Source organism: Pararge aegeria, chromosome 17 (genome assembly GCF_905163445.1).
Source record: "Pararge aegeria chromosome 17, ilParAegt1.1, whole genome shotgun sequence".
NCBI classification, from domain to species: domain Eukaryota; kingdom Metazoa; phylum Arthropoda; class Insecta; order Lepidoptera; family Nymphalidae; genus Pararge; species Pararge aegeria.
The window spans coordinates 17671114-17684476 of NC_053196.1; positions in this window are offsets into that span (position 1 = coordinate 17671114).

The following is a 13363-nucleotide window of genomic DNA, read 5'->3' on the forward strand; positions in this document are numbered from 1 at the left end:
TAAGCCCATGTTACATCCAATTTCATCGCTGTACATAATTGTTTTTATTGAACTGCTACTATGAGCATTTGCTTCAATAAAGGAATTATTATTAATATTTATGTTTTGTGATTTTGAGTTACTTAACCTGACACACACCTTTCTCACATTAGAGGGTGATGACACTGATGACACAAACTGGGGATGACTGCCTATACTATCAAAACTATGGGTAGATAGTGAAGTTAATTTACCACTGGGTTGTTCTGTCTTATGCCATTCATCTGAAGTCTGTGTGTACTCAGATATCATTTGCCTTTGATACATATCAAACTTTACTGCCAGTGTACGTAAAGAAGTCTGTAATCTGGCTATTTGTGCTTCTAGGATTTGTGTGTCAGATTCATAACTTAATCTATTACTTTCTAACTGTGAACTATACATTTTAATTTCATTCAATAATTCTAAACGTTCTTTCTTTGGTTTCAGAGATTTAACAGAATTTTTATGTACTTTTAACAGTTTCTGTGTTTTTTTAATATATCGGTTAACTTTGATATACTTTTTTAGTTTCCTACTGCTGCAGGGATTGACTACTGTATCTGATTTGACTATCAATAAATTAGAGAAGTTGGTATTAGCAGTAGACATGTCAGCAGCAGCAGTAACCAACTGTGGGGCCCTATCAACTAATTCTTCATATAGGCTTTGAGTGTGTATTGCTGTTGTGTTATGGGCTGCATCTTCCAGTTCGGTGATCTGGTGGTGGGCATCACTTAGCTCCCGCTGCAGGGTAGTAATCTGGCTCAGAGCCTCCTCATAGTCAGCACGGCACTCATCAAACCTATTTACTAATAACTGAAGTCTATCCCGCTCTTCTACAATGTCTACATACTTTATGTGCAAATCCGATAGTTCTAATTTTAGTCTATTATTATTCCCAAGGACTTCTAATAATTCCTTTTCGTTTTCGTCTCTTTCATTATTCAATTGGGTGCATAGCTCCTTGCTTGCCTTTAATTCTTTCAGGGCCAATTGTAATTTGGATTGCTCCTGGCGCGCTAAGGCTCTGCGGGTCATCATTTTGTAATTAATAAATTAATGAAACAAGGAGTAATCACCCAAAGAATGCGAAATGACAGGTAGGTTTCGGTATTGCAGTGTATTGTTATAACAATTGCAGCGTTACACTTGGATAACGGGCAATTGCATATACACGTATGTGTTTTTTATGCGCTAAATAGTTGTTTCAAAGCCAAAACAGCTACTAGCACTCTTTAACAACACCAAAACAGAAGTTTAAAATTCAAGTTTTACTAACCTAACTGTCACTTTGTTTACATCGACGAAAACTTTTCTTACGCACTTTTAACACTTAAACTATTAATATATACTACTATTTATTATATAAATTAGGCGATTAAATTGGATTTGGGCACTAAAAACACACAAAATAAATTAAAATAACAAAATAAAGTACAGAGATCTTTGAACAGCTGTTATAGGCGGTGTTGCCACACCAAGAACCCTTGTAAATATAGACGCGCAAGATCGTTACACGAACCGCTTACCATTATAGTAAACTACTATGCAAACACACATAACATATACGCAATGAGGGAACTTTAAATTGGAGATTTTACCCTACCACATCCGTCTGTCTCATTCTGAAAACTATTCAAAATAATTGCTATTTTTCATTCTCATTACCCTACCACACCCGTCTGTCTCATTCTGAAAACTATTCAAAATAATTGCTATTTTTCATTCTCATTCAAATATAAATAATAGTGAATAATATATAATTTTTGACTGAACTGAACCCAAGTGCCCGGCTTGTGGCCGGGCACCCCTCGTATTCATGTTCTAACCTAACCTAACCTAAATCTAGTTTTGACACCTTTAGACTTTAGATTCAAGATTTAATGTGAATATATGCATTAATAAAAACTCATTACTATTTTAATACTAGTTATGCTGCTGTTGATGCACTGATGAAAGCCAGATAGCTAGATCAGTGTTTAGTTAGTCGTAGTTGCCGGTGGGCTGAGGTCTAAAGGAATCCAAACTAGTTTTAAAAGGTTTGGATAGGTTAGAACATGAATAAGACGGGTGCCCGGCCGCAGGCCGGTCACTTAGGTTCAGTTCCGTTTAAAAAAAAAAAAAAAAAAACAAAAAACAAAACGTACCAATACAAAGTACTCTTATTCATATTAGAAGATATTGTAAAATAACAATTAATTTAATTTTTTTTTTTTTTCACTTACACATTAGGCCCGTCGCGCCGCGCCACTACTATATGGGGCGAAGGTGCGAAGTCGACGGCGACGACAAAGTACCGAGTCTAAGGAGACTGATGGCGGCGCCACACAGTGGCGTTATGTCTCTATAAAAGTGGTGGTCTTTTATTATGTTATTTATTAATGGTATTATTTTAATATCATATCAATATTGTACCCCGCACAGGGGGGAGGTACGGGTAGGTAGTGACGAAAAATAACGATACGGGACTCTTACGAGGTCTCGCAATCGGAATGAGTACACTTTAAATATTTTAACGAGGTAAAATTTAAGGGCATTGAGGGTCTGGTGCCAGTGGTGGTTGATTAGATCCACACACTATACTTTTTATAATTATGTGGCGTTATGTCTCTATAAAAGTGGTGGTCTTTTATTATGTTATTTATTTAATATCATATCAATATTGTACCCCGCACGGGGGGAGGTAGGGGGGTAGGTAGTGACGAAAAATAACGATACGCGGGACTCTTACGAGGTCTCGTAATCGGAATGAGTTTCTGCGACTACCATTGTTTGTCGCGGGTAACGGGGAATCAGGGTTCGATTCCGGTGAGGGAGCCTGAGAAACTGCTACCACATCCAAGGAAGGCAGCAGGCGCGCAAATTACCCACTCCCTGCACGGGGGGGGGAGGTACGGGTAGGTAGGGACGAAAAATAACGATACGGGACTCTTACGAGGTCTCGTCATCGAATAATCAATACACGAACTGCCCACACACTTGTAAATATAGACGCGCAAGATCGTTACACGAACCGCTTACCATTATAGTAAACTACTATGCAAACACACATAACATATACGCAATAAGGGAACTTTAAATTGGAGATTTTACCCTACCACACCCGTCTGTCTCATTCTGAAAACTATTCAAAATAATTGCTATTTTTCATTCTCATTCAAATATAAATAATAGTGAATAATATATAATTTTTGACTGAACTGAACCCAAGTGCCCGGCCTGTGGCCGGGCACCCCTCGTATTCATGTTCTAACCTAACCTAACCTAAATCTAGTTTTGACACCTTTAGACTTTAGATTCAAGATTTAATGTGAATATATGCATTAATAAAAACTCATTACTATTTTAATACTAGTTATGCTGCTGTTGATGCACTGATGAAAGCCAGATAGCTAGATCAGTGTTTAGTTAGTCGTAGTTGCCGGTGGGCTGAGGTCTAAAGGAATCCAAACTAGTTTTAAAAGGTTTGGATAGGTTAGAACATGAATAAGACGGGTGCCCGGCCGCAGGCCGGTCACTTAGGTTCAGTTCCGTTTAAAAAAAAAAAAAACAAAAAACAAAACGTACCAATACAAAGTACTCTTATTCATATTAGAAGATATTGTAAAATAACAATTAATTTAATTTTTTTTTTTTTTTCACTTACACATTAGGCCCGTCGCACCGCGCCACTACTATATGGGGCGAAGGTGCGAAGTCGACGGCGACGACAAAGTACCGAGTCTAAGGAGACTGATGGCGGCGCCACACAGTGGCGTTATGTCTCTATAAAAGTGGTGGTCTTTTATTATGTTATTTATTAATGGTATTATTTTAATATCATATCAATATTGTACCCCGCACAGGGGGGAGGTACGGGTAGGTAGTGACGAAAAATAACGATACGGGACTCTTACGAGGTCTCGCAATCGGAATGAGTACACTTTAAATATTTTAACGAGGTAAAATTTAAGGGCATTGAGGGTCTGGTGCCAGTGGTGGTTGATTAGATCCACACACTATACTTTTTATAATTATGTGGCGTTATGTCTCTATAAAAGTGGTGGTCTTTTATTATGTTATTTATTTAATATCATATCAATATTGTACCCCGCACGGGGGGAGGTAGGGGGGTAGGTAGTGACGAAAAATAACGATACGCGGGACTCTTACGAGGTCTCGTAATCGGAATGAGTTTCTGCGACTACCATTGTTTGTCGCGGGTAACGGGGAATCAGGGTTCGATTCCGGTGAGGGAGCCTGAGAAACTGCTACCACATCCAAGGAAGGCAGCAGGCGCGCAAATTACCCACTCCCTGCACGGGGGGGGGAGGTACGGGTAGGTAGGGACGAAAAATAACGATACGGGACTCTTACGAGGTCTCGTCATCGAATAATCAATACACGAACTGCCCACACACTTGTAAATATAGACGCGCAAGATCGTTACACGAACCGCTTACCATTATAGTAAACTACTATGCAAACACACATAACATATACGCAATAAGGGAACTTTAAATTGGATATTTTACCCTACCACACCCGTCTGTCTCATTCTGAAAACTATTCAAAATAATTGCTATTTTTCATTCTCATTCAAATATAAATAATAGTGAATAATATATAATTTTTGACTGAACTGAACCCAAGTGCCCGGCCTGTGGCCGGGCACCCCTCGTATTCATGTTCTAACCTAACCTAACCTAAATCTAGTTTTGACACCTTTAGACTTTAGATTCAAGATTTAATGTGAATATATGCATTAATAAAAACTCATTACTATTTTAATACTAGTTATGCTGCTGTTGATGCACTGATGAAAGCCAGATAGCTAGATCAGTGTTTAGTTAGTCGTAGTTGCCGGTGGGCTGAGGTCTAAAGGAATCCAAACTAGTTTTAAAAGGTTTGGATAGGTTAGAACATGAATAAGACGGGTGCCCGGCCGCAGGCCGGTCACTTAGGTTCAGTTCCGTTTAAAAAAAAAAAAAACAAAAAACAAAACGTACCAATACAAAGTACTCTTATTCATATTAGAAGATATTGTAAAATAACAATTAATTTAATTTTTTTTTTTTTTTCACTTACACATTAGGCCCGTCGCGCCGCGCCACTACTATATGGGGCGAAGGTGCGAAGTCGACGGCGACGACAAAGTACCGAGTCTAAGGAGACTGATGGCGGCGCCACACAGTGGCGTTATGTCTCTATAAAAGTGGTGGTCTTTTATTATGTTATTTATTAATGGTATTATTTTAATATCATATCAATATTGTACCCCGCACAGGGGGGAGGTACGGGTAGGTAGTGACGAAAAATAACGATACGGGACTCTTACGAGGTCTCGCAATCGGAATGAGTACACTTTAAATATTTTAACGAGGTAAAATTTAAGGGCATTGAGGGTCTGGTGCCAGTGGTGGTTGATTAGATCCACACACTATACTTTTTATAATTATGTGGCGTTATGTCTCTATAAAAGTGGTGGTCTTTTATTATGTTATTTATTTAATATCATATCAATATTGTACCCCGCACGGGGGGAGGTAGGGGGGTAGGTAGTGACGAAAAATAACGATACGCGGGACTCTTACGAGGTCTCGTAATCGGAATGAGTTTCTGCGACTACCATTGTTTGTCGCGGGTAACGGGGAATCAGGGTTCGATTCCGGTGAGGGAGCCTGAGAAACTGCTACCACATCCAAGGAAGGCAGCAGGCGCGCAAATTACCCACTCCCTGCACGGGGGGGGGAGGTACGGGTAGGTAGGGACGAAAAATAACGATACGGGACTCTTACGAGGTCTCGTCATCGAATAATCAATACACGAACTGCCCACACACTTGTAAATATAGACGCGCAAGATCGTTACACGAACCGCTTACCATTATAGTAAACTACTATGCAAACACACATAACATATACGCAATAAAAGAACTTTAAATTGGAGATTTTACCCTACCACACCCGTCTGTCTCATTCTGAAAACTATTCAAAATAATTGCTATTTTTCATTCTCATTCAAATATAAATAATAGTGAATAATATATAATTTTTGACTGAACTGAACCCAAGTGCCCGGCCTGTGGCCGGGCACCCCTCGTATTCATGTTCTAACCTAACCTAACCTAACCTAAATCTAGTTTTGACACCTTTAGACTTTAGATTCAAGATTTAATGTGAATATATGCATTAATAAAAACTCATTACTATTTTAATACTAGTTATGCTGCTGTTGATGCACTGATGAAAGCCAGATAGCCAGATCAGTGTTTAGTTAGTCGTAGTTGCCGGTGGGCTGAGGTCTAAAGGAATCCAAACTAGTTTTAAAAGGTTTGGATAGGTTAGAACATGAATAAGACGGGTGCCCGGCCGCAGGCCGGTCACTTAGGTTCAGTTCCGTTTAAAAAAAAAAAAAAACAAAAAACAAAACGTACCAATACAAAGTACTCTTATTCATATTAGAAGATATTGTAAAATAACAATTAATTTAATTTTTTTTTTTTTTCACTTACACATTAGGCCCGTCGCGCCGCGCCACTACTATATGGGGCGAAGGTGCGAAGTCGACGGCGACGACAAAGTACCGAGTCTAAGGAGACTGATGGCGGCGCCACACAGTGGCGTTATGTCTCTATAAAAGTGGTGGTCTTTTATTATGTTATTTATTAATGGTATTATTTTAATATCATATCAATATTGTACCCCGCACAGGGGGGAGGTACGGGTAGGTAGTGACGAAAAATAACGATACGGGACTCTTACGAGGTCTCGCAATCGGAATGAGTACACTTTAAATATTTTAACGAGGTAAAATTTAAGGGCATTGAGGGTCTGGTGCCAGTGGTGGTTGATTAGATCCACACACTATACTTTTTATAATTATGTGGCGTTATGTCTCTATAAAAGTGGTGGTCTTTTATTATGTTATTTATTTAATATCATATCAATATTGTACCCCGCACGGGGGGAGGTAGGGGGGTAGGTAGTGACGAAAAATAACGATACGCGGGACTCTTACGAGGTCTCGTAATCGGAATGAGTTTCTGCGACTACCATTGTTTGTCGCGGGTAACGGGGAATCAGGGTTCGATTCCGGTGAGGGAGCCTGAGAAACTGCTACCACATCCAAGGAAGGCAGCAGGCGCGCAAATTACCCACTCCCTGCACGGGGGGGGGAGGTACGGGTAGGTAGGGACGAAAAATAACGATACGGGACTCTTACGAGGTCTCGTCATCGAATAATCAATACACGAACTGCCCACACACTTGTAAATATAGACGCGCAAGATCGTTACACGAACCGCTTACCATTATAGTAAACTACTATGCAAACACACATAACATATACGCAATAAGGGAACTTTAAATTGGAGATTTTACCCTACCACACCCGTCTGTCTCATTCTGAAAACTATTCAAAATAATTGCTATTTTTCATTCTCATTCAAATATAAATAATAGTAAATAATATATAATTTTTGACTGAACTGAACCCAAGTGCCCGGCCTGTGGCCGGGCACCCCTCGTATTCATGTTCTAACCTAACCTAACCTAAATCTAGTTTTGACACCTTTAGACTTTAGATTCAAGATTTAATGTGAATATATGCATTAATAAAAACTCATTACTATTTTAATACTAGTTATGCTGCTGTTGATGCACTGATGAAAGCCAGATAGCCAGATAGCTAGTGTTTAGTTAGTCGTAGTTGCCGGTGGGCTGAGGTCTAAAGGAATTCAAACTAGTTTTAAAAGGTTTGGATAGGTTAGGTTAGGTTAGAACATGAATAAGACGGGTGCCCGGCCGCAGGCCGGTCACTTAGGTTCAGTTCCGTTTAAAAAAAAAAAAAACAAAAAACAAAACGTACCAATACAAAGTACTCTTATTCATATTAGAAGATATTGTAAAATAACAATTAATTTAATTTTTTTTTTTTTTTCACTTACACATTAGGCCCGTCGCGCCGCGCCACTACTATATGGGGCGAAGGTGCGAAGTCGACGGCGACGACAAAGTACCGAGTCTAAGGAGACTGATGGCGGCGCCACACAGTGGCGTTATGTCTCTATAAAAGTGGTGGTCTTTTATTATGTTATTTATTAATGGTATTATTTTAATATCATATCAATATTGTACCCCGCACAGGGGGGAGGTACGGGTAGGTAGTGACGAAAAATAACGATACGGGACTCTTACGAGGTCTCGCAATCGGAATGAGTACACTTTAAATATTTTAACGAGGTAAAATTTAAGGGCATTGAGGGTCTGGTGCCAGTGGTGGTTGATTAGATCCACACACTATACTTTTTATAATTATGTGGCGTTATGTCTCTATAAAAGTGGTGGTCTTTTATTATGTTATTTATTTAATATCATATCAATATTGTACCCCGCACGGGGGGAGGTAGGGGGGTAGGTAGTGACGAAAAATAACGATACGCGGGACTCTTACGAGGTCTCGTAATCGGAATGAGTTTCTGCGACTACCATTGTTTGTCGCGGGTAACGGGGAATCAGGGTTCGATTCCGGTGAGGGAGCCTGAGAAACTGCTACCACATCCAAGGAAGGCAGCAGGCGCGCAAATTACCCACTCCCTGCACGGGGGGGGGAGGTACGGGTAGGTAGGGACGAAAAATAACGATACGGGACTCTTACGAGGTCTCGTCATCGAATAATCAATACACGAACTGCCCACACACTTGTAAATATAGACGCGCAAGATCGTTACACGAACCGCTTACCATTATAGTAAACTACTATGCAAACACACATAACATATACGCAATAAGGGAACTTTAAATTGGAGATTTTACCCTACCACACCCGTCTGTCTCATTCTGAAAACTATTCAAAATAATTGCTATTTTTCATTCTCATTCAAATATAAATAATAGTGAATAATATATAATTTTTGACTGAACTGAACCCAAGTGCCCGGCCTGTGGCCGGGCACCCCTCGTATTCATGTTCTAACCTAACCTAACCTAAATCTAGTTTTGACACCTTTAGACTTTAGATTCAAGATTTAATGTGAATATATGCATTAATAAAAACTCATTACTATTTTAATACTAGTTATGCTGCTGTTGATGCACTGATGAAAGCCAGATAGCTAGATCAGTGTTTAGTTAGTCGTAGTTGCCGGTGGGCTGAGGTCTAAAGGAATCCAAACTAGTTTTAAAAGGTTTGGATAGGTTAGAACATGAATAAGACGGGTGCCCGGCCGCAGGCCGGTCACTTAGGTTCAGTTCCGTTTAAAAAAAAAAAAAACAAAAAACAAAACGTACCAATACAAAGTACTCTTATTCATATTAGAAGATATTGTAAAATAACAATTAATTTAATTTTTTTTTTTTTTTCACTTACACATTAGGCCCGTCGCGCCGCGCCACTACTATATGGGGCGAAGGTGCGAAGTCGACGGCGACGACAAAGTACCGAGTCTAAGGAGAATGATGGCGGCGCCACACAGTGGCGTTATGTCTCTATAAAAGTGGTGGTCTTTTATTATGTTATTTATTAATGGTATTATTTTAATATCATATCAATATTGTACCCCGCACAGGGGGGAGGTACGGGTAGGTAGTGACGAAAAATAACGATACGGGACTCTTACGAGGTCTCGCAATCGGAATGAGTACACTTTAAATATTTTAACGAGGTAAAATTTAAGGGCATTGAGGGTCTGGTGCCAGTGGTGGTTGATTAGATCCACACACTATACTTTTTATAATTATGTGGCGTTATGTCTCTATAAAAGTGGTGGTCTTTTATTATGTTATTTATTTAATATCATATCAATATTGTACCCCGCACGGGGGGAGGTAGGGGGGTAGGTAGTGACGAAAAATAACGATACGCGGGACTCTTACGAGGTCTCGTAATCGGAATGAGTTTCTGCGACTACCATTGTTTGTCGCGGGTAACGGGGAATCAGGGTTCGATTCCGGTGAGGGAGCCTGAGAAACTGCTACCACATCCAAGGAAGGCAGCAGGCGCGCAAATTCCCCACTCCCTGCACGGGGGGGGGAGGTACGGGTAGGTAGGGACGAAAAATAACGATACGGGACTCTTACGAGGTCTCGTCATCGAATAATCAATACACGAACTGCCCACACACTTGTAAATATAGACGCGCAAGATCGTTACACGAACCGCTTACCATTATAGTAAACTACTATGCAAACACACATAACATATACGCAATAAGGGAACTTTAAATTGGAGATTTTACCCTACCACACCCGTCTGTCTCATTCTGAAAACTATTCAAAATAATTGCTATTTTTCATTCTCATTCAAATATAAATAATAGTGAATAATATATAATTTTTGACTGAACTGAACCCAAGTGCCCGGCCTGTGGCCGGGCACCCCTCGTATTCATGTTCTAACCTAACCTAACCTAACCTAAATCTAGTTTTGACACCTTTAGACTTTAGATTCAAGATTTAATGTGAATATATGCATTAATAAAAACTCATTACTATTTTAATACTAGTTATGCTGCTGTTGATGCACTGATGAAAGCCAGATAGCCAGATAGCTAGTGTTTAGTTAGTCGTAGTTGCCGGTGGGCTGAGGTCTAAAGGAATCCAAACTAGTTTTAAAAGGTTTGGATAGGTTAGGTTAGGTTAGAACATGAATAAGACGGGTGCCCGGCCGCAGGCCGGTCACTTAGGTTCAGTTCCGTTTAAAAAAAAAAAAAACAAAAAACAAAACGTACCAATACAAAGTACTCTTATTCATATTAGAAGATATTGTAAAATAACAATTAATTTAATTTTTTTTTTTTTTCACTTACACATTAGGCCCGTCGCGCCGCGCCACTACTATATGGGGCGAAGGTGCGAAGTCGACGGCGACGACAAAGTACCGAGTCTAAGGAGACTGATGGCGGCGCCACACAGTGGCGTTATGTCTCTATAAAAGTGGTGGTCTTTTATTATGTTATTTATTAATGGTATTATTTTAATATCATATCAATATTGTACCCCGCACAGGGGGGAGGTACGGGTAGGTAGTGACGAAAAATAACGATACGGGACTCTTACGAGGTCTCGCAATCGGAATGAGTACACTTTAAATATTTTAACGAGGTAAAATTTAAGGGCATTGAGGGTCTGGTGCCAGTGGTGGTTGATTAGATCCACACACTATACTTTTTATAATTATGTGGCGTTATGTCTCTATAAAAGTGGTGGTCTTTTATTATGTTATTTTTTTAATATCATATCAATATTGTACCCCGCACGGGGGGAGGTAGGGGGGGGTAGGTAGTGACGAAAAATAACGATACGCGGGACTCTTACGAGGTCTCGTAATCGGAATGAGTTTCTGCGACTACCATTGTTTGTCGCGGGTAACGGGGAATCAGGGTTCGATTCCGTTGAGGGAGCCTGAGAAACTGCTACCACATCCAAGGAAGGCAGCAGGCGCGCAAATTACCCACTCCCTGCACGGGGGGGGGAGGTACGGGTAGGTAGGGACGAAAAATAACGATACGGGACTCTTACGAGGTCTCGTCATCGAATAATCAATACACGAACTGCCCACACACTTGTAAATATAGACGCGCAAGATCGTTACACGAACCGCTTACCATTATAGTAAACTACTATGCAAACACACATAACATATACGCAATAAGGGAACTTTAAATTGGAGATTTTACCCTACCACACCCGTCTGTCTCATTCTGAAAACTATTCAAAATAATTGCTATTTTTCATTCTCATTCAAATATAAATAATAGTGAATAATATATAATTTTTGACTGAACTGAACCCAAGTGCCCGGCCTGTGGCCGGGCACCCCTCGTATTCATGTTCTAACCTAACCTAACCTAAATCTAGTTTTGACACCTTTAGACTTTAGATTCAAGATTTAATGTGAATATATGCATTAATAAAAACTCATTACTATTTTAATACTAGTTATGCTGCTGTTGATGCACTGATGAAAGCCAGATAGCTAGATCAGTGTTTAGTTAGTCGTAGTTGCCGGTGGGCTGAGGTCTAAAGGAATCCAAACTAGTTTTAAAAGGTTTGGATAGGTTAGAACATGAATAAGACGGGTGCCCGGCCGCAGGCCGGTCACTTAGGTTCAGTTCCGTTTAAAAAAAAAAAAAACAAAAAACAAAACGTACCAATACAAAGTACTCTTATTCATATTAGAAGATATTGTAAAATAACAATTAATTTAATTTTTTTTTTTTTTTCACTTACACATTAGGCCCGTCGCGCCGCGCCACTACTATATGGGGCGAAGGTGCGAAGTCGACGGCGACGACAAAGTACCGAGTCTAAGGAGACTGATGGCGGCGCCACACAGTGGCGTTATGTCTCTATAAAAGTGGTGGTCTTTTATTATGTTATTTATTAATGGTATTATTTTAATATCATATCAATATTGTACCCCGCACAGGGGGGAGGTACGGGTAGGTAGTGACGAAAAATAACGATACGGGACTCTTACGAGGTCTCGCAATCGGAATGAGTACACTTTAAATATTTTAACGAGGTAAAATTTAAGGGCATTGAGGGTCTGGTGCCAGTGGTGGTTGATTAGATCCACACACTATACTTTTTATAATTATGTGGCGTTATGTCTCTATAAAAGTGGTGGTCTTTTATTATGTTATTTATTTAATATCATATCAATATTGTACCCCGCACGGGGGGAGGTAGGGGGGTAGGTAGTGACGAAAAATAACGATACGCGGGACTCTTACGAGGTCTCGTAATCGGAATGAGTTTCTGCGACTACCATTGTTTGTCGCGGGTAACGGGGAATCAGGGTTCGATTCCGGTGAGGGAGCCTGAGAAACTGCTACCACATCCAAGGAAGGCAGCAGGCGCGCAAATTACCCACTCCCTGCACGGGGGGGGGAGGTACGGGTAGGTAGGGACGAAAAATAACGATACGGGACTCTTACGAGGTCTCGTCATCGAATAATCAATACACGAACTGCCCACACACTTGTAAATATAGACGCGCAAGATCGTTACACGAACCGCTTACCATTATAGTAAACTACTATGCAAACACACATAACATATACGCAATAAGGGAACTTTAAATTGGAGATTTTACCCTACCACACCCGTCTGTCTCATTCTGAAAACTATTCAAAATAATTGCTATTTTTCATTCTCATTCAAATATAAATAATAGTGAATAATATATAATTTTTGACTGAACTGAACCCAAGTGCCCGGCCTGTGGCCGGGCACCCCTCGTATTCATGTTCTAACCTAACCTAACCTAAATCTAGTTTTGACACCTTTAGACTTTAGATTCAAGATTTAATGTGAATATATGCATTAATAAAAACTCATTACTATTTTAATACTAGTTA